The sequence below is a fragment of the Ursus arctos genome, unplaced genomic scaffold (genome assembly GCF_023065955.2).
Source record: "Ursus arctos isolate Adak ecotype North America unplaced genomic scaffold, UrsArc2.0 scaffold_4, whole genome shotgun sequence".
NCBI lineage: Eukaryota > Metazoa > Chordata > Mammalia > Carnivora > Ursidae > Ursus > Ursus arctos.
In genome coordinates this window covers 47130678-47158509 of record NW_026623056.1, presented here as the reverse complement: position 1 = coordinate 47158509, position 27832 = coordinate 47130678, and positions in this window count along the sequence as shown.

The window sequence follows — 27832 nt, the reverse complement described above, 5'->3', positions numbered from 1 at the left end:
GCTCATAGCGGAGGAGCCTGATATGGGGCTCGATCCCAGAACGCAGGGATCATGCCCTGAGCCGAAGGCAGATACTTAACCGCTGTGCCACCCAGGCACCCCTATGAGCAGTAATATTTTGAAAGAAATCCTTTTTGTTTTTAGGAGTAGGTTTCAACAGTGGGCTGAAAATATTCAGTAAACCAAGTTATAAATGGGTATGTTGCCATCCAGGCTTTGTTGTTCCATTTCTAGAGCACAGGCAGAGTAGATTTAGCATAATTCTTAGGCCCTAGAATTTTCAGAACGGTAAATGACCATTGGCTGCAACTTAAAGTCACCAGCTGTATTAGGCCTAACAGGACAGCCAGTTTGTCCTTTGAATCTTTGTAGCCAGGCGCTGACTTCTCTTCAGCCATAAAAGTCCTAGATGGCATCTTTTCTCATGTAAGTCTCTCTTATCTACATTGAAAATCCATTGTTTAGGGCAACGACCTTCATTTATTTCCTTTAGGTAGATATTCTGGATAATTTGCTGCAGCTGCTACATCAGCACTTACTGCTTCATCTTGTACTTTTATGTTATGGAGATGGCTTCTTTCCTTAAACCTCATGAACCAACCTCTGCTACTTTCAAACTTCTCTTCCATAGCCTTTTCACCTTTCTCAGACTTCACAGTATTGAAGAGCGTTAGGGCCTTGCTCTGGATTAGGCTTTGGCTTAAGGGGGTGTTGTGGTTGGTTTGATCTTTTATCCAGACCACTCAAATTTTCTCCATATCAGCAATGAGGTTGTTTCACTTTCCTATCATTCATGTGTTCACTGAAGTAACACTTTTAATTTCCTTTAATAACTTTTCCTTTGCTTTCATGACTTGGCTAACTCTAGTGTAAGACCCATAGCTTTTGGCCTACCTCAGCTTTCAACATGCCTTCCTTACTAAGATTAATTATTTCTAACTTTACTTTCAAGTGAGAGACATGCAACTTTTCCTTTTATTTGAACAATTAGAGGCCATTGTAGGACTATTTGGCCTAAATTCAGTATTATCATGTTTCAGGGAATAGAGAAGCCTGAGGAAAGGGAGAGAGACAGGGAACAGCCAGTCAGTGGAGCAGTCAGGACACAGGGTATTTAGTGATTAAGTTCATTGTCTTATTTGGGTGTAGTTTATGACACCTGAAAACAATTGCAATAGAAACATCGAGGATCACTAATTACAAATTACCATAACAAATATAATAATAATTTAAAAGTCTGAAATATTGGGAGGATTACCAAAATGTGACACAGAGACATGAAGTGAGCAAATGCTGTAGAAAAATGGTACTGATAGACTTGATTGACGCAGGATTGCCACAGATCTTCTACTTAAAAAAGAAAAAAATGCAATATCTGTGAAACACAATAAAGTAATGGACAATAAAATGAAGTATACCTGTATTTTTTTTACAAGAGCAGAACATTTACAAAATTTGCTACTATTCTGAGCCACAATGGGAGGCTTAAAAGATGACAATGAATCAATTTAGAGGTGACATTCTGTGATCCCAATGTGACAGCAAAAAAATTGTATCTGAACTCTTTTCACTTGGAAATATCAAAACATATTTCTAGATAACTACTTGGTAATGGAAATTGCAATTGAAATAAACTAAGCATTAGAATTGAAGGAAAGGAAAATCTTTTTACATTATCACAGAGAAGACCAAACAAAGTCGACTTTGAGGGAAAGTTATACCATCAGTACACATTACATATAAAATATATATATATATAATATATATTTTATATATATATTATATATATATATACACATATATATAAAGTATGACTTAAGCATTTTGCTTACAAAATTTTTATTCAGAAAGAGTAAAAATCACAAATTTAAAAAAATGATTAAGAAAAGTTAGAACTTACTAAAGAAAAAGCAAAAAAATAAAGACAGAACTGTCAAGAACATAATCTACAAATTTAGGAAGAATAATAAAACAGTATATAAGTTTGACTAAGAAAGGAAGAAAGCATAGATAAGTAACAATGGAATTGGAAGGAAGAGTATAACTATGTATAGAATGGAAAAAAGAAAATCATATAAAAACTCTATGTCCACAGTAGTAAAAAGTTAAGCAAACATTTATTAGAAAAATGTATCTTAAAACATTTTTTGAAATTATAAATAAAATTGTTTTCTAAATATTAAAGAAATCAAATTGGCAATTAAAAGTCCAACCACAAAAATTTAGTTGTTTTTCAGAAGAGTTATCAAACTCAAGGACACCAAAAAGTAGTACATTTTATGAATATAGATATATGTTAAAAAGTATAAAGTCATGAATGTCATTAATACAGTTACCTGTAATTATCTTTGCAAGGAAAGAAGCATGAAGAGATGGAGAATAAAACTTTAGTAGTTTATGTTTAATTGCCTAAAAAGAGAAAATAGACATTTGAAAAAAATCTTAAAAATGTTAATGTATCTTTAACCTTTGTGTTGGCTAAGAAGGGGTTCAGAACAAATTTCTCCAAAATGTGCCACTTAGGCATGTGAAATATTTTGAGCTGAAAGCAATTAAGACCCAGCAAACTCAAGAAGAATTTTCACATCTCCCTAAACTACCTAATAATTTAGATAGGGGCCTGGCCCAGAAAGAGAGCTATTATCAAAAGACAACTTTTTTATCTGAATAAATTATCTGTATGGCAGGATGCATATCTGATTAGGATTTTCTCTTCTTTTTGTCCTATGAATCACCCTCTTCGCCTTTGAAACCCCACGCCTCTATCCCACTCCTCTGCTCAGCTCAAAATGGCATAAAAGCCTCAATTGCCCAGCTTGTCCTTGGGTTTCATATTCTTATGGGGCCCCATATGTACACATTTTTTTCTCCTGCTAATCTGTTTTATGTTAATGTGATTATTAATAGGCCAGTCAAAGAACTTAGAAAGTTAGAAGGGAATTCTTTTCTTCTTCAACAGGTCCATAACTATATGTTTTGTTTTTCTGTAATTTGTATATTTCAAATTTTCAAAAATGAAAAATAGAGTATAGATAGTAATATATAAGCATAAACCAATGAAGTGCTTACAAAAATGTTAAGCAAGTTAGGGAAGTAGTAGCGTCACAGATTGAAAGCACTATTTTTCTCCCTTATATGGTTGATGAACAGCTTGAACAAAAATATATTTTGCTAAGAATTTCATATCATTAGGCATTCAGGCAAAGGGCAAGGAGAGTTTTTGTTGATCTCTGGTCATTTTTCAGACATTCTGTTTTCCATGAACTTGACATATATGCCCTAATTAATCTTCACTCTGATTCCACAGAGAAGGAACATATCCAATTCACAGGGAATATATGGCTCAAGGAAAGGCAAATAATCTGCCCAATTTCAATTTTGAATAATTGGTGGGAAAGGGATTTGAACCCACATCAGCTTAACTCTAAAATGTATATCGTTTTCACAATAGCTCAGTAATAACCTGATGATGATGATGATAGTAGCTACTATGACACTGTGTTTAGGCACTGAATCAAGCGTTTACATATGTGATATCTCAATTAATTCTGAAAAGAACTGTTCATTTTATTCTCTCATTTTACACATAAGGAATTTAAGGTTTAAAGAGATCAAATAAAGCATCCAATATGTCACTGCAGTGTGCTCCAGAACCATAAATACAGCCTCGTTTGAAGTCAAGGCTTGTGACATTCAATACTAGATCGACTCTAATAAAGTAAGTTAGAATCTGGTTTTAGGTGAGACAGAGGCAGATTTAATTTATGTGCCCCACACAAGACAGTATTTAGGAGAAGTCCTCTTTGAGACTTCCACTGACAAAAGTCTAATGCTCTCTTTACTTTAGGAGAAGACAGCATGGTCAGGACATCCAGTGCATGGAAATGCTGTGCTCGATCTGCACAATGAATCATGGGGAGCAGAGTTATCGCACACAAGCCATTTAACTTTTCTCTGACTGTCCTTTACCTCAAGCCTTAACACCAGACTCTGATTCAAACTTGGCAGAAACAGTGGCATCTTTAAGTGATATTATGTTTTATGTGTTCACATGGATCTATCTTGGTGTCAAATGGCATGAACGCCGGATCATGTTCCATCTGCAGACCTGAGTTCCTTCCTGATGCAGTGAGTACAGGGAATCTCTTACAGAAGGAACTCGGCCTCTCTGAATACCAGTTTCCTCATCATTAACATGGAGGTAAGTCAGGCCATGAGGTACATGAAAAGTCTATTGCAAACTGCAAATTATCATTCTAAAATTACTATAATTTGAGGGGACAATGCTTTATTTTTATCTACTTTTCTTCCTTCAAGGAGAACTATGGTTTCTCTTCTGCCTTCCCTTCTTCCCTGCCCAGTGAAATTCTGATTTTTAGATAAAAAGGGGATAAAGAACAGAATTGATCAGATCTGTTCAGCACCTCAGCCCTTCTTTCCATATTCTATTTCATTAACCATCAGAAAATCAATTTCAAAATTTCAGCTTTTACAGAAATTTAATGAGAATGGGATTGCAGGACAAGTTAGAAGCCACAACTGGGGAATATTTATTTACAGAAAGTGGATGAAACCAGAGAGGGTTGGGAGAGAAGACATAAGAGGAAAGAAGAAGAGGGGAAGAGGACAAGGTGAGGAGATGGGAATGGAGGTGAGAGGAGAGGAAAACAAACAGGAAAAAGACATATAACATTGGGGATCCCACATATATAATTATGTGGTTTTAGAAAGTAGACAAATTTAAGAAGGTGGCAGAATAGAAGCAATCAGAAAGTTAAAAAGATAGTAAAAAGAGGATGATTGTGTCAATAATATAGCATCAGTATAATATATCAATAGCTACCAATCACTGAGGGTCTAATATGGACTGTGTTACTTATTGCACATATTTAAGTAATTGTCAAAAGAACCTCTACTGCCATTTAATCAGAGATTAGTGGATTGGTACAGATTTACTCAGTTATATCTAGAGCAATAGGGTACATATCAGAAACCTAACTATGCATGTGTTGAGACATCACAGGGAAGAAACAGCAGACTATATGCTTCAAGTAGAGAAACGGGCACCAAAACCAAGAACGGGATCAAATTTTTAAAAATTTATCTAATTTTTGTGGTAATTATATGGGTCAATGTAGGTGAAATATAACCACAGGTTCTACAGTTGTTTATAAATGTCCATAAATGAACACTGACATAGTTGTCAGAGGAATTGGTAATAGTGATCTATCATTCAAGGTCCTGCTAACCCTTACGGACATGTAATCAACTCTCAAAGTCTCAACATCCATTTTCTCTCTCTCTCTCTCTCTCTCTCTCTCTCTCTGTGTATCTGTGTGGTTTCCCAACCCCTTCTTCTTGTTGACCCCCCATTACGAAATAGCTATAAACAGCTATTGTCAGCAACACATTTTTTTTTTTTTAATTTACCAATTCTTAAACCAGATCCAGTAGAATAGATATTTTCATAAGCAGCCAGGCACTGACCATGCTGGTTTACTTCTACCAATTCTTACTAATCAGATGACCATATAATCATCCCCCTTAACTATTTTCCCCTTTGCCAAGTGGCTTCAGGCTATTAAACCTTCTCATAACAGGAGTAGTCACACACACGCACACAAAAGCTAAATGTATTCAATATGGATTGAATATGGAAGTTCTTAAACTTTTTGTTGCCCTGATCGTTGGTTGTAGTGGCTAATGCAAACATAGATTCAACATCAGCATTTGATGAAAACTTTAAGTGGCTAAAATTCCCTTGAAACAATGCAGAGGAAAGATTTTTAAAACTCGAGGAAACAGAAATGCTTGATGGGTTTATCGTTTGTGTCCTACAATTCCTAAACTAGGACCCCAACCAGGAAGACTAAGGACAGAAGTCAGTTTTTCCTTCTTTCAGGTACGTGCCACATACATGTGAGCACACACACACACACACATACATTCATATACATACACTATATTTATTATTTTATTTTTATTTAAATTCCATTAATTAACATATAGTGTATTCTTAGTTTCAGAGGTAGAGTTCAGTGATTCATCAGTCGTATATAATACCCAGCGCTCATTACATCACATGTCTTCCTTAATGTCCATCACCCAGTTACCCCATCCCCTCACCTTCTTCCCCTCAAGCAACCTTCAGTTTGTTTCCTATGATTAAGAGTCTCTTATGGCTTATATCCCCCTCTGATTTTTTTCTATGCATATTTTGTATCATATGTTGCCTTTTTCAGAATGGAGCCTGACACAGAGTTTAGGGTTCAAGATATTTATTAGAGATAAAAAACCTTTAAAAGGAAAGGAGAGGACCAAGGATTGGGTTGAGGTAAAGGATGCACTATGATGATCTTACAAAGCTTTAACCAGCCTGGAGAGGAACTCTAGAGTGACTATTGCCAGGCAGAGTGCCCCATGTCAGGTAGAAGTGTCTGGACCTTTCTGCCCTCACCTCTCTCAATGACTGGTTATAGATGGCCCAAAGAAGTCAAAGGAGAGCAGAATATACCACCACAAAATAATGTCTCTTTTACATAAGGATTATTTTGAGCTGATTATTTTTAAGAAACAGAAGATACAGGAAGAGTTCTGAAAACGAAGTAGGTAACCTTTCCTAAGAGACATTTCTATTTACAAAGGGAATCTCCATTTGTAAAGGTATCTCTCTCTCTATACCTGGAAGTGTAGGATGCCCAAATCTCTAGAAACTCTTACCAATGGAGAAGACAGTGACTTAAATCTGCATAGCAACCATACCTTTCTTTGCTATATTTTGCCTAATAATCTTCCATAATTGGCTTCCCTCCCCTCAACATCTTTTGTCTTTAGCTGAAGATGGTATTTAAGGTGGCTGGGCTGGCTTGAGCCATTTTGAGGAGTTACTCAGTTTTTCTAGATATCCCCCATGTATATAGGGGTTATGTAGTTATTAAACTTCAGTTAGATTTTCTCCTGTTAATCGGTCTTTATAATGGGGGGTGGGGAAGGGGGAGGGTGTCTCAGCCAAGAACCTAGAAGAATAGAGGGAAAATTATTTTGTCCACTACAAATGGCACTATCTGGGATACAGGGGCTCTCTGCAGCTAGAACATACTTTGAAGGAACCACACCTGGAGATTTTTGTTAAGGAGCTGGACTGAGCAAAATTGATTACTTCAGCTGGTATCTTTGGAAAACACCACTTAGAGAGCCGGTACCTATGAAAAGGGTTGCAATTCATGTATTCAGGAATATCATGACACACAGGAATTTCTAAATCCTTTTCTTGACTGACAATTTCTCCCTTTGATATCTCCAAGGAACAAATCAGGACAAATAAGCACTTTATTATTAGGCGCAACTCCATTCTCTGATATAAAACGTTAGTAAACTAAGCGTAAGGAATTGAGATCTTTTTCCCTAAACAACATAGACTTGAAGGCCTATATGGAAAATAGACCTCCTTTACCTAGTCCTAAACATTTTAAAACCAAACCTGAATCCAATTCTTATTACCTATCCTGAGCAAATTTGTGAATGAGAAGATTAAGCAGAAAAGGAAAGCTAATCCCAATGCTTAGAGGAGAGCTGAGTTGAGATTTCTTCCGTGGGCATATAGGCCAGGATCATAAACCCAAAGAAAGTTCATGAAGGAGAAGAACGTGCTCACATGCTCTTCTACCATCAACTCTTTATAAAGCTCCAATCATTTCAAGCAAGGTTTCCAGACTAGAAAACCAAATATTACTCTCAAGCTTGTCTCAATGCCAGCATTTGCGATTTAAAGGAATCCCAAAGGGAAAATGTAAAGAAAGGAAAATTAATTGTATTCCTGTAAAGAAAAGGAACAGTCCCATACTTCTCCAAGCTTTGATTTATCCTTTTGGGCTATGATCATTAAGTCCTGTGGGAGTGCAAACCCTGTGGTTATGGTGCCTTAAATTATCCTGGCATTTGGGCCAATAAAGATTTGTAATTCTAATCCATAAACTTGAAAAGTAGTGATGGGATGGGGCTGAAAGAGAGAAAATGCTTCCTCTCCTATAGATTCTTAACTAGATCTTGTGCAATTAAAGAGAATATGACTTTCTAACAGGCACTTTAATAAATTGCTATAATCTGCAATTTCTCTGAACACTCCCACTCTTCTAAGAACCTTATGCTATTATGTCACTGTTGCTAAAACTTTCAGCTCTAGGTACATTTCCACTTCTCAGAACACTCTATTTCTCCTTGTCAGCCAGTTAGATATTCTAAATGAATTATAAAGGTTAAAGATGGTTTTGTCTTTTTTTCTCCTTTAGGCTGAGAGAACAAGACGTGAAATAGGTAGAATTATGACTCCTCTCCATTAATTTCTTTTCTCTTTTTTAACAGTTGCCTATGAAGATCTTCCATTGTCTCTGATAAGCTCTCACAGAAGTGAGATTAGATGTCAAAGTTGAAGCAGCCAGGAGAACCTCTGAGAGTTGAAGTATGTCAGGTAAAGATGGTTTATAGCTGTTGGGTCTCAAGAGGATCCTCTTGGTCTTGTGCCCAAAGTACAATAAAAAGCTATGGGTTCTAGCTGAAAGCTTCATGGCTAGTGATGTTATAGGCTGAAGCAGTTTGAAATTCAAAAGTTCAATCTTATCCTGAGGTCAGTCTCTTCTGAATGGTTAATATATAGCCAAGCAGATTTTATTTTTTTAAATAACTAATATAAATAAGAGAATATTCAGAAGCTGGGATAGCACAAATGTGTGTATATGTGTGTATACATGTGTGTGTTGGCTCAAGCAGTTGGGAGTGAGGTGGGGACAGAAAGAAGCTATAACATGAAGAGTATAAGTTGAAACCTTGGAAGGTTTGAACAAGTGAATGTGTGAGCAGGCTCAGGTGTCTGGTAGTTTTATGAGTTGGCAACCAGGAATGGTTCCTTTGTTGTATTCTAGTTAAATTTCTAAGAGTGACAAAGAATAGAAGCTTTAGGGCACAGCGCTGAGAGAGAGCTCCATGACATTCGTTGTTGCAAGTCTAGCAAAACATAAGCATTAAAGACTGTTAATTTGAGACTCAGAAATCAAAGGAAGTGAATTATTGTTCTGATTGCAATGCAAACTCCACTGTCAGTACTAGAGCAACTGCTGTGGAGTGGTACAAGCATGGGAGTCTAAGGAGATGTACTCAGGAAAGGAAAGAAAAAAAGGAGAGCGGTGGCTGTTTGCCCGTAGGAAACATTGCTTCCCATTCATAGCCTCACAGCCTTCAGTGCTGCCTCAGGCTGCATGCTGACGGAAACTTCAAAAATCTTGTGGCAGCTGATATTTGCTTATTCTTTCACATATCAACTTCTAAAACTCCATTAGACCATAATGAAGGAAAATCAGATATTGACCTAAGATAAGTGGAATGAACTTTTTTCTTATTCTCCCTTCCTCTCTCTCCTTCTCAGAATTTTATTGAAATTTAACTGTGACAGCAATGTAGATTTTATTTCATTATTTTATTTTATTTATTTTATTTTTAAGCATGAATGGACATGATTTCTCTAAGCTTTCTCCAAGAGAAAGTTGGGCACTGATATTTAAAATATGTAGGCTGTTGAGGATCTGTAAGACTTTGAAGATACAGATATAGATACATGCATATATAGTTTCAATAGACTCTACATTGCCTAGTCTTACTTCCCATGGACAAAAATTAGAGTTCCCTCTAGATAGATGTCTGTTTTCCTCTTCCTTGGAACTCATTTTAAAGGCAACATAGTATAAGTTGAAAATCTCAGGATTTTAGACAGAAGACATTGGTTCTATTTCCATTTTCTAACTTTGTGACCTTGGATTATTCATCTAATTTTTAATTTTTTTTTCTTTTGTCTAAATTGAGTATCAAGATATTTATAAGATTTAAGCAAAATAATGTAAAGATTAATTGTAAGGAGTGATACAGCCAATGTAGATAGCCTTCCATACAGCAAAAATTACTTAACATTGCACCACAAAATAAGAACAACTTATAAGTAATACGTATTTCACAAACACTAATATAAGCAGTAACTAAAGAATGCATAAGATTCACATTTTTAAATTACATACAAATAAAAAATATTTATATAAAAATTCTTTTTTTTTTTAAAGATTTTATTTATTTATTTGATAGAGAGAGAGACAGCCAGTGAGAGAGGGAACACAAGCAGAGGGAGTGGGAGAGGAAGAAGCAGGCTCTCAGCAGAAAAGCCAGATGTGGGGGTCGATCCCAGGACTCCAGGATCACGCCCTGAGCCCAAGGCAGATGCTTAACGACTGAGCCACCCAGGCGCCCCTCCATAAAAATTCTCATATTAATCCATCTGTCAGGAATCTTACTATTAGTAGCTAGAAGTGCCTCTGATTGCTTAGGGCAGACAATGAATTTATTGAATGGATATTGGTTGGCTCCCAGAATCACTGAGAGGTTTTCTAACCATGATCAGAGGCTACCGGACCAGAAGCCAAGTCCAAACAAGGTGTAGAACCAGTATAGTGGGAATACCACTACAGGGTACTATAATGCTTCAACCTTCATAGCTGTCATCAATGACCACTTTGGCTGTACCTGCTGCTCCAGGAACTTCACTTTTCTATATCTACAAAATCAAGAAAAAGGATTATCCTGATTACTGCTTGTATTTTTATTAGTTCCCAATTCATTATCAAGGGTTGAACTGTCTGGTTTGAGGAGCCTAGCTGCCTGATTCCTAGCTGCAAGAGAGGTTGAAAAAGAATCTGGTATATTCAGCACCTAAAATAGGTAATGCAATCTGTCATCTATCAAGACTCATAAAATCAAGACACATGGGCTATAAAAGGAGGTTTCAATACAGGCAAATAAAGGGGGAGGTAAAGTTTATTATATTAACAATTTAATACATGTGGTGGTATCTGCTCTAGTCTAATCTGTTCTTATTTTTTAAGATCTGATTCTCATTTGTGTGCACTAGTTAAAATTTGTGAAAATTGTCTATACTATGGTATCTTTTTGTTGTTATTTCAGTATTAATTAGTAACTACAGAATGTTTGTCCAGTCCCATATAATTGCTTCAAATTTTATTTTAAGTGCAACTCTCAACTATTAATAACCATCGGGTTTGGCTCACTTCGATAAACTCTATAAAATGATGATTGTGTAATTTGAATTTCAACCTAGAAATACCAATGCTTGCATTCTCTTAAATGTTATTAAAATACATATTCATAGATCCACTCATAAAATTCTGATTATAATAATCGCAAGCTGTATGGGCTATAAAAGCTGATTTTGATGCAGTTGAATGTGCTCAGTAATTTGAGGAACAGTACTCAATATTGAGTGTTCTCTATCCTGTGTATATACGGATCTCTGCAATTGAGAAGAAATTTTTATTTCTTGATCAGATTGAAGTTGCAAATATATTTTTCAATGAGTGAAGAAATGTAAATCCTTCTGGTTTCTGGTTATCACCAAATTCAGGTAAGTCACAGACTTCTGATTTTTATGTGGAAGTGAGAAGAATTTGGTGATCTTACACAAAAATCAGAAGAATTTATGTTTATCAAATTTGTATATGGAATTGTACACAAATACCATTTTAAATAAAAATGGATTAGTCCATTTTTATATAAAGCATGACATTAATAGGGTTTACTGTTGTACTTCAGTTACATACCAAAGAAATCTTGCATATTTTTCCTCACCCTCCCTTAACAACACTGCTATTATATTTAAGCGTGAAAGAAACTCAGAATAATATCAAGGTGGTGAGATTTCAAAGATCCTAACAAATAGTTTCATTTTGAATCTCGATATATATATATTTCTGTATTCTAATATCTGTTTTATTACATCTATAGAAAGCCACGAAATTGAAAAAATAAGCTATTAATAGGAAAGAATAGCAAGACTCCAGTGATATAATCCTCTATTCTACTTAATGAAATTCTCTAGCTATTTATTGTTTTTAAAGCATTTTTTTCAGCATACACCTTTAAAAAGACAATTTTCAAAGGTTTTTGAAAGTTTAAAAATGTGAATTCATACACCCCTCTGAGTCCCTCAAGTCACCGACAGTATGTTAGAAATACCACGAGAATTTTTCTGAAATGTCTGGTACTTCCACTTTAGTGACCAGAGTTAATACAAAATGTTAGTGTGGATGGAAAAGTTTGGGAGGCCTGCTTATCAGATGATAAGGCTTAGAAAATAGAAACTGGGTATCAAGACTCACTGGACAGGCAGAAATTTTATTTGGAGTTCTTATTTAAAATGTAGTCATTTATTTCTTAATATCTTAATACTTCAGCTCTATGTGCACTTACTATGGCTCAGTGCACCCCTAAGTAGTTCCTAGTTGTTATCAAAAGAAATGAAAAATCAACATGGACAATGGAGTAGCCAGGAGAATAGTAACCATTTGTTATAACTTGAGATATTATAGGCATTATCTCATGATATTTTGTTTCTCAAATGTCTACAACAATATATTCCTTAACAAAAATAGAACATTCTTTGTCTCTTTAACATTCTTAAACTCCCAGCAAAGGTGCTAGATTACTCAAGAAAGAAAAACAAAAACAAAAACAAAACAAAACAAAAAAAAAACAACAGCAAGAACAAAGAATGCTTCTGTTTTAATCAGTCTTGTTTGTTCTGTAGCTCCTATCTTTGCTATAAGATAAATATTTTATACTTTGAGGCAGTGCTGTATTTCAAACAAATGGATGGTCTTTCCTTTGGTACCACAGCAGAAAACAGCTCTGTTCCTGGGACCAATAGAGGAGAAAATAATAGAAAAAGGGACACTACAATACTGACAATGAACACAGGACCTTTATTAGGAGAAGGGAAAATAATGTTTGCAAAGGCAAAAATATACCTTCATGATTATTTTTAAATTTGATAGTGCTAAGAAGTTAAATATCCAGCTATTTGTAGCTTATTGTATCTTGTTCTGTTATTTCTTTCTCCAGTTCAACTCAGATTTATAGGGCATGCAGCCGGAAAGAAAATAGAAATCCATGACTGTGGAGTTAATGCTCAACAGATGTGGAGGTTACACAGTTGTTCTACTGATCTTCCAGGGAGAGTATGAAAAGAATTTGAAACAACTCAGCAAAAAAGTGCTCAGGCTGAGTCTTTCCAGCACCAAATAGAGAAGTTACATTTGCATGTCTCATTGCCAGCATTAAAACCATCAAACCATATAGATTCAGCTCTGCAGAAGATTTGTTTTGTTTGCGTGTGGTTGTAATATTGTGATTTATAAGAAATATATATTTGGTCATTCAGATGACCAAAATATATTTTTCATATTTACTTGGTCTGTATTCACAGGTCCCAAAACTCTGGGAATTTCCCAAGTAATAAGAGCAATGGGATCATCTTTTGTCTTAATATTTGGTCTCTTGTTCACAGTCTGAAAATGCTTTAGAGCCATAAAGGTGAAATGGGTGTCTTGTTATTCATAACAAGCCCCTTTCTACCACAACTGCGTTTACCTAATGAGTTGACTTTGGAAACACCTAAGGATGGAGGCTGGTTGCCAGGGAAACCAGATATGTAAATAGAGGGTTGGCACTTTCAGTCCCATCCCCTGATTTCTGGGGAGGGTAGAGGGGCTTGAAGTTGAGTCAATCACCAGCGGTCAATTTTTAATCAATCCTGCCTATGTTATAAGGCCTCCACATACACCTAAAACAACAGGGTTTGGAGAGCTTCTGGGTTATGAACACACGGAGATTTGGAGAGAATGATTCACTCAGAAAGGACATGGAAACTTCAATCCCTCTCCCTATACCTTGTCCTTTGTATCTCCTCCATCTGGCTATTCCTGAGTTTTATCCTTTCATAATAAACTGGTAATCTAGTGAGTAAACTGGTTTTCTGAATTCCATGAGCCTTTCTAGCAAATTAATCAGACCCAAAGAGGGGTTGTTCGAAAATCTGACCTACAGCCAATTGGTCAAAAGCACAGTGATAACCTAAATTTGTAAATGTCATCTGAAGCAGAACTAAACCCTTAACTTGTGAGTCTGATGCTGTCTCAAGGTAAACAGTATTAGAATTTAATTGAATTTAATTGAATTGTAGGACACTCAGCTGGTATTAGAGCACTGCTGGGGGTTGAATCCTTATATGTTGGAAATTGGGTCCAGAACCTTTTAGTGGTGTTCTATGATATTCTCTATGTGTTTGTTTGTTTGTTTAACTAGATTTTATCTTCTCTGTCAAGTTTAAGCTAGCCTTGGCTATATATTTACCTGAATTCCTACATTTAGTAGATTTTCAGAGTATTTCATTGGCCTTCCTTATTTCATTTTACTTGGTCAACAATACTATTACTTAATAAAAATAAAAGCTTGTTTCTCTTTTGCCCTCATGCTGGAAATAGCATATGCAACTCTTTCAGCATTTAAATGTTTAATATTTATTTTATGCCATCCTGTTGCCCAATAAGATAATATTTTTGTTTCTTTGTTTTTACATTTGTGATCTGACTTATTTAAACAGCCTAGAAAACACAGACTGGAATACAAAAAAAAAAAAAATTATGTTACCAATGTCTACTGTCTACTCCATGTCTACTCCTACATTGCTAGGTTACTTAATTTTAAATTACATTTCTCTATTGGTAAACTCGGTTCATTTTAGAGAATCAAAGCTTTTGAAACATACTTAAACAAACAATAGAAGGAAGAAAGAAAGAACAAAAGGAAGAAAGAAGGAAGAGAAGGAGAAAGTAAGAAAGACCAAAGACAAAAAACCCAGCATAGCTTATGACAATGATTTTAGAATTAATGGACAGGAATTAAAAACAAAACAAAACAAAACAAAAAAACTATGGTTAATATGTTAAGGGCTCCATGGAAAAAGTGGACAAAATCTAAGAACGGATGGGTAATGTAAGCAAAAAGTTAGAAAATTTAAGAAAGGATCAAAATAAAATGCTAAAAATAAAACATAGTAAAATTGAAATAAAAAATGCCTTAATGGGCTGGTCCATAGTGTAGAAATGGCTAAGGAAAGATCTGTGCCTTGCAGATAAGTCAATATAAACTTCCCGAGCTGAAATGCAAAGAGGAAAAAGAATGCCAAAGATAAAATAGAATATACAAAAACCTTAGGATAATTAAAAAGGTGTAAGACACATGCAATTGGAATATCAGAAGGACAAAGAGAGAAAACATAGCAGAAGTATTTGTAGTAATAATAAGTGAAGATTTTTCAAAATCAATGACATGCACAAAACCACATATCAAAAAAGCTTAGGAAACACCAAGAAGGATAAATACTAAAAAAAAAAAAAAAAAAAAAAAAAAAAAAAAAAAAAAAGAAAGAAAGAAAAAAAAATTACACCTAAGATTAGCCATAGCGACTTACTAGATACAACTCTGAACGCAAGGGAAACAAAAGCAAAAATAAACTACTGGGACTTAGTTAAGATAATAAGCTTTTGTGCAGTGAAGGAAGCACTCATCAAAACTAAAAGGCAACCTTTGGAATGGGAGAAGACATTTGCAAATGACATATTTGATAAAGGATTAGTAGCCAAAATCCATAAAGAACTCAATACCCCAAAACCATATAATCCAGTTAAGAAATGGGCAGAAGACACAAATAGACATTTTTCCAAAGAAGACATCCAGATGGCTAATATACACATGAAAAGATGCTCAACATCACTCATCAACAGAGAAATACAAATCAAAACTACAATGAGATACCACCTCACACCTGTCAGAATGGCTAAAATAAATAACACAGGAAACAACAGGTGTTGGCAAGGATGTAGAGAAAAAGGAAACCTCTTACACTGTTGCTGAGAATGCAAAATGGTCCAGCCACTCTGGAAAACAGTATGGAGTTTCCTCAGAAAGTTAAAACTAAAACTACCCCATGATCCAGCAATTGTACTACTAGGTATTTATTCAAAGGATACAAAAATATAGATTCGAAGGGACACATGCACCCCGATGTTTACAGCAGCACTATCAACGATAGCCAAATTATGGGAAGAGTCCAAATATACATTGACTGATGAATGGATAAAGGAAATGTGATATAGATCTATAATGGCATATTACTCAGCCATCAAAAAGAATGAAATATCGCCATTTGCAATGATGTGAATGGAACTAGAGTGCATTGTGCTAAGCAAAATAAGTCAGTCCGAGAAAGATAAATATAATATGATTCCACTTGTATGTGGAATTTAAAAAATGCAACAGATGAACATAGGGAGAGAAAAGAGAGAGGCAAACCATGAAACAGACTCTTAACTCTAGAGAATAAACTGAGGGGTGCTAGAGGGGAAGTGGGTGGGGAATGGGCTAAATGGGTGATGGGTAATACACCCATGTACATCATATTCAAAGTACTGTAAAGCAAAACAAAAGAAAACAAACAGAAAAACAAAAACAAAAATACATTGTGAAGAAGAACAAAATAAAAATATCTTGCAGATAAAGGAACAAAAAATAATAATTAAAACTGCTTCTCATCAAAAATCATGTAAGCTAGAAAAGACATACTTAAAGCATTTAATTAAAAACAACAAAATAAAACAGCAATTTAGAATTCTTCTTTGAGCAAGATTATCCTTCAAAATGAAGGGGAAATAAAGCCTTTCCCACAAAAAGAAAAAGAGAGGAGGGGGAGGGGTGAGAGAGAGAGATCTAGAGAGAGGATTCTTAGAAAAAATATTTGAAAGAAAGAAAGAAAATTATACAGGTCAGAAACCTGGATCTACATGAAGCATCAGAGAAGGAATAAATAAAGGTAAAATGAATTGTATTTTTCTTTGTCTTGATCTCAAAATTAACTCTGTTTAAGCAAATAACATTAATTATGTAATAGGTGATTGAGTGATTATAGCATAAGGACCAGTGAAGTAAATGACAGTAATGTCATAAAGAATAGGAGGAAGGAATTGAGAATACTGCTATAAGGTACCTGCACTAAAGGAGGGCATCACATAATGATAAAGGAATCAATTCAACAAGAATACATAATTGTTAACATGTATGTACCTAACAAGAGAGCTCAAAATATACCAGGCAAAAATTGATAGGACTACAAGAACAAATAAACCCACTATTATCAACAAGGATATAGCTAACATGAAGAGAATTATCAATCAACATAATATAATTGATATTTATAGATTATCCTATTCTAAAAGAGCAGAATACTTTCTTAAGCTTACATGAAGTAATCATCAAGACAGACCAAATTTTAGTCAGAGAAAGACAATTATCACATGGTTTCAGTCATATGTGGAATTTAAGAAACAAAAGAGACGATCATAAGGGAAGGGAGGGAAAAAATTAAATTAGACAAAATCAAGATGGGGAAAAACCATAACAGACTCTTAACAATAGGAAAAAAACTGAGGGTTGCTAGAGGGGAAATGGGTGGGGGGGGGGGATGAGGTAACTGGGTGATGGGCAATAAGGAGGGCACGTGATGTACTGAGCACTGGGTGTTATATGCAATGGATAAATAACTAAAATCTACATCTGAAACTAATGATACATTATATGTTAATGAACTGAATTTAAATAAGTTAATAAAGAAAAAGACAGACCAAACTTTAACCATAAAACACATCTGAACAAATTTCTAAGAAGAGAAATCATACAAATATTTTCTCCTCTCACAATTAAATTAAATTAGAAATCAATACCAGAAAGCTAGTGAAACATTCCAAAATATTTGGAGATTAAAAAACACATTCTAAATAATGGATTAAAAAGAATTTCAAGGAAAAATTCTAAATACCTTAAACTAAATAAAAATGATAACAAAACAAGATTGTGGAATGCAGTGAAAACAGTGCTTAGAGACAAAATTATAGTATTAAATGCATTTATTGGGAAAAAAGAACTAAAAATCAATAATAATCTAAGTGTCCATCTTAGAAAACTAGGATTCTAAGTTTTCTTTAGAAAACCTAAAGAAACCAGAAAGCAGAAGAAATAATAAAGCCTAAAGAAAGCAGAAGAAATGATAAAATTATAGCAAAAATAAAGAAAATTAAAAACAAAGAAATAACAGGAACAAAATCAATGAAGTCAAAAGCTAGTTCCTTGAAAAGAACAATATAACTGATAAACCTTAGCCATGCTAACTAAAAAAGAAAGCAAAGACAAATTACCAACATTAGAAATGAAAGAAAAGTTGTCATACTGATTTCATGATAATTAAATGGACAGTAAAGAAATAACATGAGCATCTCTGTGCCCAAATATTTAAGATATTAGATGAAATGGACCAATGTTTGAAAGATGAAAATTACAAAACTCACACAAAAAGATATCTATATAGATATAGAGATATTAAATAGGCCCTTGTCTATTAAAGGAATTGAAAAAGAAATCACCATGGCCAGATGCTTTTACTTGTGGATCAACAGTGATGTCATGTTGGCGCACCTGCGTGGCTCAGTCGGTTATGTGTCTGCCTTCCATTCAGGTCATGATCCCAGGGTCCTGGGATCAAGCCCCGTGTGGGGCTCCCTGCTCAGCAGGGAGCCTGCTTCTCCCTCTCCCTCTGCTGCTCCTCCTGCTTGTGCTCTCTCTCTCTCTCAAATAAATGAATAAAATCTTAAAAAAACAAACAAACAGTGATGTCATGTTGATAGCATGGAGCTTTGATTTGATACAATGAAAATGGTATTTTGCTTCTATGGTCCTCCTCCTAAAAATCCATAAATTCAGTCTAAGCATGACAAAAAAACATTGGACAAACCCTAGTAGAGGAACATTTTGACTGGACAACTGATCAATACTCCTTAAAACTTTCAAAGACATCAAAAACATGGAAACTTTGGGAAATTGCCTGTAAAGAGACATGGCAAATAAATGTAATGTGGTATCCTGAATGAGATCCTTTTTTTTTTAAGATTTTATTTATTTATTTATTTGACAGAGAGAGACAGCCAGAGAGAGAGGGAACACAAGCAGGGGCAGTAGGAGAGGAAGAAGCAGGCTCCCAGCGGAGGAGCCTGATGTGGGGCTCAATCCATAATGCTGGGATTACGCCCTGAGCCGAAGGCAGATGCTTAAGGACTGAGCCACCTAGGCGCCCCTGAATGAGATCCTTAAACAGAAAAAAGACACTAAGAAAATCTAATACAACATGGATTTAGGTGATAATAATATATCAATACTGCTTCACTAATAATATAACAATACTGTTTCACCAATCAATACTGCTTTACTAATCAATACTGCTTCAATAAGAAATAAACCACACTAATGTGAGATGCTACTATAGGTGACCCTTGGACAACATGTGTTTGAACTACATGGATCGTCCACTAATACATGATTTTTTTATAGTACAGGACTCTCCTTCCTTATGTCTTTCTTAATAACATTTTCTTTCCTCTCTTACTTTATCATAAGAATACAGTATATAATACATATAACATACACAATGTGTTACTCAACCGTTTATGCTATTGGTAAATCTTGTGGTCAACAGTAGGCTATTGGTAGCTTTTGGGGAGTCAAATGTTATATGCAGGTTTTCAACTGCATGGGGGTCTCTGCTCCTAACCCCTGCATTATTCAAAGGTCAACTGTAATAGGGAAACTGTATCCAAAATATATGGGGATTTTCTGTAGTATCATCTTAATTTTTCGGAGAACTAAATTGTTATAAAGTTTATTTTTCAAAAAACAAGAACATGTCCCAAATCAGTAATATGAATTCCTACCCCAAGAAACTTGAAAAAGTAGTGCAATATAAGCATAAAGCAAGTAGATGAAAGGTATTAAAAAAGACAGGAGCAGAAATTAATGTAATTCAAAACATGACAAAAATAGAGGAAATGAAACAAAAGGTTATCCCCCCCAAAATCGATAAAATGATTAAAATTCCAGTAAGACTGACAAAATAAAAAGAGAAATAATCAATATTAGGAATGAAATCGAGTATATCACTACACATTCTGTATCCATTAAAAGTATAAGAGGACATTATAAAAAACTTTTTGCTTGAAAATTCAACAACTTAGAAGTAATGGGTCAGCTCCTCAAAAACCTCATGCTACCAACTCAACCAAGATGAACTATATAATCTGAATAGTCCTGTTGCCATTAAAGTTATTAAATACCTAACTAAAAAGTTCCTAAATAAGAAATACTCAGGCCCAGACTGTTTCACTGGAGAACTCTTTCAAATATTTAAAAAAAACTTAATGCTGATTTTATGCAATTTCTCCAGAAAATAGAACAGGAGTGAACACTATCAAACTCATTTTATGATTTATGATATTACCGTGATACCCAAACCAGAGCAAATATAAAGAACAATAAAAACCTACATAATATCTGTCATGAACTTTTATACAAAAATCCTCATCAAAATATTAGCAAATAAAGGACAGCAATATATGAAAACAATTCAACACCATACTGGGTGGGATTTATTCCACATGTGCAAGACTAGTTCAAAATACTCAAAAACCATACCATGGAATATTACTCACCAATAAAAAGAATGAGCTACTGATTCATTTAGCAACTTCAATGAATTTCAAACGATACATGAGAAGTGAAAAAAGCATATTCCAAAATGTAACATACTGTATGATTCCATCCCTATAACACTTGGAATGAAAACATTATAGAAATGGAGAGATGAGTGGTTGTCATGCCATGGGAGTCAAGGAGCAGGGGGCAGGGGGTTGTGATTACAATAGGACAACGGAAGGGATTCTTGGGTTAATGTTTTGATGTCTTGACTGTGATGGTGGGTTCATGAACACATACATACAGAACTGCATGGAAGTAAATACACACATAAACCAGGACAGGTAGAACTGGGGACATCTGAAAGAGACTGGTGAGTGTATCAATGCCAATTCTCTGGTTATGATGTTTTACTATACTTTTTCAAGATGTTACATGGGATCTCTTTGTTGGCTTATTTGAGAATGCCCAGTGGAGTTTAATGAGACGTTCAATTATTCAATTTTTCACAGCTGGCACTGTGAAAATTCAAACAACTCAGACTTCATGATTAATGTTAGCTAATGCTTTCTTTGGGAGAAAGAAAGATGAGAAAATGAGAATGAAAAGTCAGACTGGCTCCAAGGCTGCCCCTGACTTGAGGCTGCTAAACTGTCAATGCCAATGACAGAAGGAAAAATAATGAAACTTGAAGGTAGCACTATAATGGGAGGAAACGTTGAATGGACTACAAAAGAAGTTCAAGCAGTAATTTCGTAATTTGAACCCTTTTGCCCTCTTTGGTGAAAACTAAAATAAATGAAGAGGCTGAGGCCCCAGGTCTGCTGAGTTTCAGCTGATGACCCTGTTGGTGCTGGGGCGGGACATGACCTGATGCCAAAAGGCAGTAACACAGACTTGTGTTTTGATCTGAACGCTCACGATCCCTACTAATAATCACTAAAAAAAGACTGTATGTATATTACTGAAGGAAGAAACCAAGAGACATATGAAACATGTTGAAACAAAGATTTAAGTCATTTTGTGGGCTGATATGAATAGGTATCTGTGAAGGCTGTGCTAAAACGGATTTTATACTTTGGCAATCAGGGAGTTAGTTCCCCTACATTAGATGCTGTCAAATGGAAGGACATGTTCATTCTTATTTGTGATCCTCATTAGTTGCAATTTCTGCAGAAATATGGACAAACTTCCAATAGGTTGACTTTCATAAAAGTGAGGATGCATAAAGCATACCTTGAAAATGGGAATTGTGCAATTCCACTGTTAAAACTAAATATATCACATTACTTTTGAGGTTGCTTAAATGGTGAGAGCGCAACATTTGGATTGAACATATGATGACAATAAAGCGTCCTCTAACTTTATACCATTGACCCGACTGATATCGGTGCTTTGATGAGGTGGGCTCCCACTGCTGCATACGCAGGACTCTCCAGCTGTTAGAAGGACAGTGATATGAGTGAGGCTGTAGCAAACCTGTTAGTTCATTCCCCCTAAATAGGATTGGATAATGAAAATATATTAGGATCATTCAAACAAGGGGAGACCATAAAAATCAAAGAAATGTTAAAAATATAACAACGAAAGTGGGTAGAAGTATTCAGATAGTTTATTTAAAATGGCTTGGAAATAAGGGAGCTAGATAAAAGAGCCATTCAAAATTTAATGGACCATCTAGTAGAGATTATGTGATCTAGTTGCTCTACCAACTCTTCAAATTGTAAAAGAACCATGGCAATAAATTGATTACTAATTAAATATGGTTTTTTCTCTTGATAATCAACTATAGACGAACATCTTTAGGGGTTATAATTCAATTTCTGAATGCATTAGGTAATTAATATACATTATTATGTTTTTAATAATCATTCAAGTTAATCTTATCCATCATACCAGTGTTAAATAAAATTTTGAAACAATCTGTTGATTCCTTTCATAAAATTCAAATTTCATTGGTGAAAGAAGGTTAAAGAGGTGCCAAACTTTTGAATGATTATTAGCATATACTGAAATATTTGGTAAACTGAAATGTGACTTTAAAGCAAGGATTGGCAAAATTTTTCTTTATAAGTCCAGATAGTAAATATTTTAGACTTTTCAGGCTACATACACTATCTTTTCCATATTTTAATATCTTTGTTTTTATGTCCCTTTAAAAATATTTTAAAAATCTATTTTTAATGCCAGGGCCATGCAAAAATATGTCTATGGGTCAGATTTTGTTTGTGGACCATAATTTAGAGACCCCTGCTTTATTTATTTATTTATTTATTTATTTATTTATTTATTTATTTATTTATTTATTTTCCCAAATATTTTATTTATTTATTTGACAGAGAGAGAGACAGTCAGCCAGAGAGGGAACAAGAGCAGGGGGATGGGAGAGGAAGAAGCAGGTTCCCAGCGGAGCAGGGAGCCTGATGCGGGGCTCAATCCTAGGACGCTGGGATCACACCCTGAGCCAAAGGCAGACACTTAACGACTGAGCCACCCAGGTGCCCTGAGACCCCTGCTTTAAAGTAATATCTAATACCTAACCAGCTGACTGGAAATATTACATATATTTTTTAAATACAGTCACATTATTATTGCTAAGGTTCTTCTTAAATTGTCATATGATTGACCCTGAAGTTCTTAAGTAAATGTTCAGTCATTGTTATAACGTAGACAAACCGTGACTAGTTGAAGATGTACCAACTACAGATTTTAGAGACTTCTGAATTCATGACGAAATTGTTAACTGGCAGGTTTGTTACTTCTAAGCCTCCTTATTACTGTCACAAATTCAGGGTTGCTTTGTTACCTTCTGCTACTCCTTCCCCATCCTTGAAGCCCACCTCAGGCCTTCCTGTTGGCTTTCCTGCCAGTATGGGACTCTTGTTCTGACTCTTATGGGAAAATAGGGTGGTATTCCACTTCTACCTTCCCGAAAGCCACTTCATCAGTTTCCTCATTTTTCCAGCTCTAGAGGCTGCCCACACTGCTTGGCTTCCTTCCTCCATTTTCAAAGCCAAAAATGGGGGGTTGAGTCCTTCCCATAGCACATCAGTCCAACCCTTGCTTCCATCATCACATCTCATTTGTTCTATTGCTGTAAGACACCACTCTTAGTTTTTGACTCAGGTGTCTCATAACTCCCATCAACTTCCACGAAACTGTGGCAGAATATTTATTATCTTACAAGCATGGTAAAATCTCAGACTTCTCACAGTTCTTGATACTAAAGAAGCTCTCTAGCTTTCATATTTAGCTTTCAATTGTTAATTAATCACATTAAGTCTTTCATTATCTTTCTCAGTAAACACATTGTCCCTACTAACTGCCACAACGTTTTTGTTTAGCTCTGTATTCTAAGGACATAGAAGGATGCCTAGAACATACTAGCTGTTCAGAACATTGTTGAATAAATGCATGAAAAAATGTACTATATAGATTCATTCTGGAGCTAAGAATCTTTTACACACAGAAGAGTGTCAAAAATATGAACAGTATTTTATCTTTCTCCACATAGATCCTTGAAAAAAGAACACAGTATTAGTCAAATCAGAGTGAAAGGAATTTAGCATCCAGGTATAACTACCTCCCTCACTTCATGTCAAGGGTTAATTGGCTTATGCAATGTCTTCAGGTATGAGTGATAATTAGGATGAAGAAAATTGCTTGCCTACTGCTATATTAGGGTTCTCCAGAGAAAATAGGACCAATAGGATGTATACATATATAAAGAGATTTACTATATGGAATCAGGTCACATGATTACAAAGCCACTAAGTCCCAAGATCTGCAGAGTGAGTCAGTAAACTGGAGACCCAGGAAAGGTGATGGATAGCTCTAGTCTGAGCCTGACATCAGCAGAACTGATGTGGTCCCAGTCTAAAGGCTGCAGGCTCATGACCCAGAAAGAGCTGATGTTTCAGTTTGAGTCCAAAAGCAGTAAAGTGCCCATGTGACAGTCTGAAGCTAGAAATGCAGGAAAGAATCGATTCTCTCTTACTTGGTGTGGGGGTGGGGGTTTCAACATTTCTGTTTTATGCAGGCCTGCAACTGATCAGATGATCCACACTCACATTAGGGAGAATAATATTTATTCTGTCTACCAATTTAAACGTTAATCTTATCCCAAAACACCCTCACAGAAACTCCCAGGATGATGTATGACCAAATATCCCAGCACCTGTGGCCAAGTCAAGTTGACACATAACATTAACCATCACAACTACCTACTTGGTCCTGGTGATGCATGGGAACATAGTTGGGCATAAATAAAGAGAAAACTACACCTTGTATGCTTACAGATTTGCTGTAACAGATTTTCTGTTGTACAAACTTTACCAAAGCAAGGCCTAGAAACAAAGGCTCTCACTTTCAGGAAGTCTTCCCTACCACAACTGACAGATACCATTTCTTTCTTCTCTCACGAATTTTATCTGTAAAAATTAATATTCTATTTAAACAAAATCTGCTACTTTATGAAAATCTTTGCAAAATCTTGGCTTTTACTTTAGTCTTTTGGGAAAGATTATGACAGCAATTATTTAAATCTTTTTATTGTCTATTTTTTATTTTCTGGTAGGAAGCAGAGGGTCCTACACATAGTAACCCATTAATAAATGCTTGTTAAATAGATGAAAATATTATAACTAAATATGTTTGTAAGGAGAATAGAGAAACAGGTAAAACAGTATGATATTACTTTATCTTACAGCAGGAGAGGGTACTGACTAAAGATGAGTTAGTATTTAAGAGTAAAATGATAAAATAGTTACAAATCCTTTCAATTTGGCTTTCAGAGCTTTATTCTGGAACAAAGCTGAACTGGATATGCCAAAGCCACTGTTTCTCTTCACACTTACCCTTGGTAACTATGCACTCGGCTTTTGAAAAATGTATCTTTGAAGACACATCATTCACAAACCTGACAAAACCATCTAACCAGAGTAGAAAATACAAACACTCTTGTTTCAGAGGCTTTCAAAAACATTCACAGAGGACGGTGCATTGCATCCTTCACACTACTCAAAGACGCAGGTCATCAGGGGCTACCCTTGCATGGTGTGGAACTCAAAACAAACACTGATTTCATGTGACCCAACCAGTGTTAGATACTTACAGGTAAAATTGTTGAGAAAAAGTAAACTAAATAAAGGCTGTAGAAAAAGTGACAGCACTTATTTATATTTGATAATCTTTCAGCAAAACTGAGCAAAGGTGAAAAAATAGTCTTAAAAATACAACTTTCACGAAACACAATAGTTAAAATAACAACTACAACACAAACTGCTGCAGGCATATATCCAAATTTGTCTTTTCATTCGAAGCATGGTTTTCAAGTATACGTTCTCCTTTCCTCTCCTTACATGTAACCGACAAGAGGATCTGACTTACAATATTTTTAAATACTATTTATTGGCCAAGCAGAGTAAAAACTATATGAAATCTCTAGAAAGTAGAGATAAAATTAAATTTGCTTAACACTGATCCCCAAAATTCTACAAATTCCTTTAGGTTATTTGATATTTGTATTCTTATTTTTCTTCCTTCCTTCCCCATACATAACTAAGCATGTGCATGATTTGGGTGATCTATTTTTTGTTGTTCAATAGGAAAAATATTTTCTGTTGAGTTGATAAAGAAAGGTTATCTTTAATTTGATTTTTTGTTTTTCTCCTATTACTGTTCACAACTGTTTAACTTACTACTTTAATTACAATGCTTAAACCTTACTGTAAAATGATAAATCATTGCAAATATTGGATTTATATATTTTTCTGAGAGTTTAGGCAGTCACTGGGTAGGTCCAGGTGAACTGAGAAATCTGGACATCTCTTAGTAAATTTAGTCTGGAATCACCAATTCACTGGATATGATGTGGTCAACTATTTAGAAGTTCCACTTTCTGAATAAAATCTTAATGAATCAGGAACTACTGTTTATGTGCATACTTTTTAATTAGCAGCTGGAAAAAGTGGGTAGAATGTATTTATAAATTACACTATGGTTCTGAAAAGGATTGGAAGCCCTTCAATTATTTAAATCAACAGAAGCAGTTCCATATGTTTAGGTAAAATTTCTTTTTGTTTGTTTTTGCCAAAGAAAGAGGGATATGGGGAAGTAGAAGGACACAAGGAAGAAAAGGAGGTGATGGAGGTTTGAAAAGCTGACAAATCTGTGGCTTCAGCTAATCTTGTATCTTTCCCCCATAGCGTTGGTCAGTGGGGTTTCATGGCTACTACAAAAACTGCCTCTTCCCTTCTCAGTGGATGGAGTCAACTTATACTAAGCCTCTGGAAGCCCAGCAATAAAAAAGCATTACCAACAATACAAAGCATATATACTTAATATATACACAAATACATATTATATATGTGATATGTGCTATATATTATGTATAATGCATAGACATTTAATATAAATAACTATTAAGAGACATTCAAGCTAAGACTAAAATACTCTCCTTACGTGATATCTGCTGCTAGCTTCCTAAAATAACGGTTACATATCATTCTGTTTTTAATCAAAATTCTCATATGATTTATCTGCTGAGGCCTTCCTGGTAAAAGGAACGTTGTTTTTTTTATCCAACGCTTCTTTGAAGATCCAGGTCCAGGCATCTAGGATTCCATTCTGATTAAAAGTAATACATGGAGGGTGTGTGCACGTTGCATATGCATTGTTCATAACATGGCAGGTAAGCTACACATTTCTCTTGACACATTGGGCAGAACTCACCACAGGAAACCAAAGAAATGTATTTTTAGTTTGCTTTTAGGTTTGTTTAGGCAACAGTATTCCTCCTGTGTATTCAGAAGATTTTTTGCTTTTGGGCCCCCCAACTGCTAGGGGCATTGATTTTGGGGTATTTGTTAATGACCTTTTCAATCACAAACTTTAAAGCGCTTTAACTGTGCGTGCGTGTGTCTCTCTCTCTTTTTCTCTCTTGCTTCTCTCTCTTCTGTACTGCCTTCACTATTTCTCTTTCAGTGTATAAAACATTTGTATTTTAGCATTTGATGTAATATTTAGTGGCACAGCATTTGTCTTGATCATTGAGGGCTGTTTCCCTAGCCTTGCTGCTACATAACAGAAAAGAAAAAGTTCATTATCCAGAGATTTATAATTTTACTTTGCATTTGATATTGGATTTCTGCTCTAACCTCTGAATGTTCTATGATGTACTGATTAAAAAAAAAAAAAAGCACTGTGTATGAACAATGGAATGTGCATTTTAAATTGTATGGTAATTATCTGGTAATATCTTCTTGGGCTCTTTTCAATCAATGTTTCCTTCCAGCATGTGACTATTGTAGGAATCTGCCTATTAAAATTCAAATTAGGTAACAAGGTGCAAATTGCCTCATGAATGCTTTTT